Here is a 6,085-nt window from a genome sequence, read left to right as displayed (position 1 = left end):
GCGTCGATGAGGGGTAATGTGAACGGAAGGCATGTTTAGAGCTTGGTTACGGTTTTGTAGATTTGCACTACCTTCAATATCTTTTGTTACTAATATGTCGAGTACAGCGGTCTTTTACTTCAACAGTAACTGGTCTACAACAAAACTGAAATTGAATTTGAATGGAAAATTATTCCAGTTTCAAAAGAATTAATAGCCCTTGATTAATTTACAATCTTTATGTTACCAAAGATTACTAAGAAGATTTCTCTTAAAGTATCTGTACACCACATGTGGGTTTTTTTTTATACACTATTGGTTGTGCAAGTATTCAGGTTAAAACAATCCAGACAATGTTTTTTTTGTTGGTTTTTTTCTCTCTTTTTGTATTTTTTTTGGGGGGGTGGGGGTTCTCCTGTCCCACTAAGATTGCTAAAACTATATAGTTCTCTTTTTTTTGTGAATACATAGAACTTAAAGTAACCATTGCCTCCTCTATACTTGATTGCTTTTCAGCAATATTTCTAACTTTGTTTTCATGGGAGAAATAATGTAGAGGTCTGTTCAGTGTAGCGTACTGGCGATGGTGCGGTCTACGTCTGCAGTAATCTTAGATGTAAAAACGGGGATGCACTGATGGGTAAGGCCTTTCTTTGACCCTGAGATTGTCTCTGTAATAAAACACCATATTATTCTTACGTCCTGTCGAATGCTTCGTGATTTATGACTGAAATATTGTGTCTGCTGCAAATCCCAGGCCAGACGGTCACGACTGTTCGCAAAGCTAGGCACCGACCCAAGTTGCAGAGGTGTGCGTTCCATCTCTCACACATGAACCTTTCAAACCAAGCTAATATAATGCAGGTATAAAGAGAATGCAGGGGAGGCCGAGCAGACGCATTAGGAGAGGGGCCAGCGGCCCAAAGAGGGACTTAATGCGTTTATATCAGATAAATCATCGAACCAGCTTTGTCTCAAAGGCACTGAGTTGAATGTAGGTAGGCTCTGACGTCACTGGCTCTCAAATTAACCTGTGTCGCATTATCTAATTGGGGCCGAAGGGAGGCAATGCAAGGCCAACATGAGCAATCCCTTTGTTGTCAGTCATTCAGACATGGCTACCTTCCAAGGCTCAAACACACCAAGCAGAGTTAAGAAACAGACATATATCGACTAATAAAATTCATGCCCTAAAATGTGTATTCATGTTACGTTGATTTCATAGTGAAAAGTAAGTAAACTAATAGTAACAGTATTATTACTGTGTATCCATATTATATCTTAAATGAGCTATCTTGCTATTCAAATACAAGAAATGATCGCGTCCTCTCTTTCTCCCTCTGAAAAAATACACAGATTTCAACAGCATTATTTTCATTGTCTTGGTATAAGGTGTATGCTGTAAGGCCAACATCTCTATGCAGTAATGGACCTGGGCAACAACAGATAGTAGTATAACAGTAAAAAACAGATAAGATCAGATAAAAAATATTCCTGAGGGACATTGTTGAACTGTTGTATTGTAAAAGAAGATTATTATGACCTCATCATAACAAACAATCTTTAATGGTGATCTTTAATGGTGTTGTGCGATCATAGACACAGACAACAAAATCAATCCTTCACTTAGGCCATGCGGTTCTTTGTTTTTTAATTGACTTTCCATTGTCACTCAGGCACAATGCTTGATGGTAAGTATCTGATGGATGTCTGCCAGTCAAGCTAAACAGACTCTCATCATGTGGTACCTTATGCAATCAGGCCTACCTTTAGATCCAGCATCCTGAAGACCAGACTTTAAAGCTTAGAGCTTAGAGCCACCGCAGCCGCTGCTGAGGAGGGGGGTGGGGGGGGGGGGGGGGGGGGGGGGGACGTCTCAGTTTCAGAGCTGTCCTCTGCATGTGAAACAGTCGAGTGTGGTTCTCCAAAGGTAAGGAGCAGTTTTTTTCCGTCTTTTTCATCTTTTTCTTTTTTCTTCTTTTTGTTTAGCCACTGATACTGCTAACCACACAAACCAGGAGCTGAACTAACAAATAGGTCAAGACTACACCGCTTTGTTGTTGTTGTTGTTGTTGTTGTTGTTGTTGTTTTAATGTCTTTAGTTCATGAACCTCAGTATAAAAGTACTGTCCTATTTTTTATTTCACACTTCCTTGTAATACCTCTCTTTAGGAGCTGATGCCAGTTTCCTAAGCTTAGAGTGTATGGATTGCTACACATGATTATACGTTCATGATTTTGTAATGATTATGCGTTAATTGATTGTTTGTTTTTACATTATTCTGACAAAGTTAAAATTGCCAGATAAACTGTCTTTGGATACTGTAAACTAAGAGACATCTTCTGCATGTAAGAGTGTCCGGTGTATTTCAGTCATAATTACGTCTGAGAGCCGCAGCAGATTAAAGTCACAACTTTAACTGCACTAATAATAATCTTTGTCTACTCAAAGGATGAAATTAGCTTTGTGTTTCTAAAGACATCAGAGAGGACTGACGTACCTGTCAGTGAAAACATTTTTTTTCTGTGAAACACATTTCCCCTTTTATCCAGTCAAAGCTGATTTCTTTTAATTGAATGTTAAGATGATAACAATTTAGTTGTATCTTTGTGACTCTGAATACAACTGGATTCTCACTAGAATAAAGGAGATGCAAGGTTGTTGTACTGAATTTCTTTCTCTTTTACCCCTGTAGTTATTATTAGTAATAATATAATTGTTACACTTTTTACCCAGTTACTGTGTTACTACACATATCACTGACTGACACAAACTGTGTGAAATAAGGGTTGGATTTTTGTGGCCTATTTCAGTAACTCATAAACCAGTAATACAAATATTTATTGTAATTTCTTTGCTATAGGAGGCCTCAGAGGAACTTCAGTGAAGGACAAGTCAATGGAAATTGTGTCTAGGCTCTTCCCCCTCACCAAAACAATCTCAGGGTTTAAAACTGCTTTAAACCACATGCTGCGTTTTAAAGACTCGACCGCAGGGCCTGGCCAAAGAACCGGTTTGCGTGTCCCAGCGGTCGGCAGCCACAAGGGGGCGCACTCATTCCTCCTGCAGGCCTGGCCCACACTCACCTACAACAAGCTGAGCAGGAGTGAGAGAACATTTTCACCTTTCACAGGCTCGTTAATGGGAATGATGAAGGGAAACGCTTACACGCAGCTAAATCAAGACCAACACCTCTCTGTTAAGGCTCAGCACTAACATGGTGTGAAAAGAATGGAGGAAAGTGTACGCAAATCAAACACCGTCTACTAACTGTCTACACACTAAAGTCATGAGGTCATGGACTAAGTATCTGTTCTCTGTTCTGTTTGTCTAAAGAGTGACTGATTTAGATTGCTGATTCATTAGTAGTTTTTTTTTTTTTTAATATCAGATTTTTAGAAAAACATCAGTAATAACAATAAATCGCATCTGTGAAGTGCTAGAGTAGTTACATTTCTAACCTGTCTTTTGAGAGAGAGAAAAAAAAAAAGCAGATTTCTCAAATTCTTCATCGGTTCCATGCCTCTGCTTCACCCTGGCCCTTCCTCCTGTGTATGCGCTGATCTCCAGTCAGACGAAATGATAATGAACCGAAGGGAACCTGCTGTGTTTCCCAAATACACTGATAAAATTTATGAGAAATCAACTGTGTTTCCCTGATACATCAATAAAAACGATAAGAGATTAACTGAAGGCAGAATTATAACCAATTAAAACATTTAGTACAGTACGGAGAGTTTCTCTACACAATCCAAACATAAGAAAACTGTAACGCCAGCTTCCAGCTAGCATTTGACCTGGCCCCTCCCAACCTGGTCACGCTCAGCCTCCCCTGATCATAAGAAACACCCGCTGGTAATTACTGTTTGGTATAAATGTTCCTGATATTCGGGTTTCCTGAATCCTGGCCTGATTTACGATTTGGATTCGGTCTGTGTCTTGGAAAGTCTGTTTTGGAAATAAAGCAGCTCTGCATATGTATCTTCAGTCTGTTTCATTCCAAAGCCAGAAAAGAAGGGATAAAAAAAAACACTGCTGGTAGCAAGTTAGAGAGAGGGGGCATTAATGTCCGGGCCCCGCATTCACAAGGTTTCTTGAATACCAACATGTGTACATAGATATAAACTATGGCAAAGCAGACTGTTAAGGAGAGAGAGAGAGAGAGAGCAAAAGTCTCTAAGCAACCACAGCTATAGAGGTCAGCATGGTCTTCCTCAAGCATCACAACTCTTCATCACTCTGACACACCAGGTCTTTTGGGAGGCGCATTAACGAAAGAGAATTAGAGCAAAAGGCACACAGCATACGAGCGCTATGAATGTAAAAACTGAACTAAATCTATCAAAAGTTTACTTTTAAAATTAGATTTTTGTACTGTTAGCTGTTGTGTCTCTCAGCACTTTGAGAACCTCTCACTATGTGTGTCAGTGGCTGTGTAGGAACAAACACAACAGAGGCTTAATGCCCTTGTCTTTCGTGACATGAAAAAAAAAAAATTAAAAGCAACCGCATTTTGTGAGCTGTTCCACTAAACAGTAATTGTATGTACATTACTGTTAACTTAATGGTAGAATTAAATACCCCATGTCCCCTCTCTACAGAATTCTGTCTTCACATGTTTAATTGGGCTTTAAAAAAAAAAAAAGAGCGATTAAGGGGTTGTTTTGTAACGCTTTATTTCTCTTCGGCAGTTCAGAGACGATAAGAGAACCATCGGTTTTCTCCTTGGTATTGGAGGAACTGTAGTGACCATGTCTTTGAAAATCATCTCCCACTTTTCCAGTCACTGTTTCTTGTTTTTTTTTTGTTTTGTTTTGTTTTTGGAGGGGGGGGGCGGTGATTCTTGATCAGCCCATTGGCCATGATGTAATCTTCAGGAGTTTTACATGACTTTGCAAAATATCTTAAAAGGGATCAAAGGGTCCAGATTAATCATTAAACATCTGCTTAGCACCACCCTCTCTCCTCTCCACTTGTGTAAGCATCTGCTTAGCACAAATCTCTCTCCTCTCTCTACTTGCATTTGCTCCCTTCCTGCCGCAGGTCGGCTAATAGTTAATCTCATATTTGGAATCCCGAGAATAGTTGTATTATGAAATTCCAAGAGTATAATCCTAGGTACTTATTAAACGCTTATGCAGACTCCATCTCGGTTCATTCAGACACAAATAGTTGTGAAAGACATTGCTTAATTATTAGTTTTAATGCTCTGCCATGGACTGGCAACCTGTCCAGGGTGTTTCCCCGCCTTTTGCCCAATGAATGCTGGGATAGCAGCATCCCCCCCCCCCCCCCCGACCCTATTTAGGATAAGTGGTTTAGATAATGAGTGAGAGTGAGATTAGTTTTAATGTCCATTGTAGAGTTAATCCTGCAGAATATTCAGTTTGGTCTACACAGCTTGCCTGGACTAGAATTACAACAAAAAACCCAACCCAAAACAAATAAAAAATCCTCCAAAAAACAAACAAACAAACAAAAAACAGCTTAAAGAGCAGTGGTGTGAGAGAATTACTAGGAGGGTAAAATGTTCTGGGAGAGTTTTTACTTCTGTGACCTATTATATTATATAGCTCTAATGAACTAATTAACAGCACAAACACTATTGTTGCACTCATTTTGTGAGTCAAGTTAGTTTTTTTCCTCACTTTTACATTTTATAGACACTTTACAGCCACATGAGATCCACACATACCTACCTGCTTGTTACAAATGCACAATATTTGAATTCTAGCAAGATCCCACTTTTCCCAGATGTTGAGATCTATCCCTGTTCTGATTCAACTCCTAACTTTTTGAGGCATTAAATTAGAAGGATAAACTGATAAATCAGCAAATGAACAGAGTTCAGTACATTGATTTATTATTTTGGCAGCTAAATAAATATTTAGTCCATAATGAACTTTACTTGCCTCACAGATTTCGGCTCCAGGTTATGAAGACTAAACCTCTTTGTCTATTTCTCTATGTTATACAGACAAAACCTCTTCATCTATTTCTCCATGTTGCACATTGTAAAATGAGAGCCTGTGACTATGCAGAGCAGTAAATTCAGCAGAGGGAGAGGTTGATAACAAAAGATCATATAAGTCTCATATTATGTTT

Source organism: Chanos chanos, chromosome 1 (genome assembly GCF_902362185.1).
Source record: "Chanos chanos chromosome 1, fChaCha1.1, whole genome shotgun sequence".
NCBI classification, from domain to species: domain Eukaryota; kingdom Metazoa; phylum Chordata; class Actinopteri; order Gonorynchiformes; family Chanidae; genus Chanos; species Chanos chanos.
The sequence above is the reverse complement of the archived record's forward strand: the minus strand, read 5'-3'. Positions refer to the sequence as shown.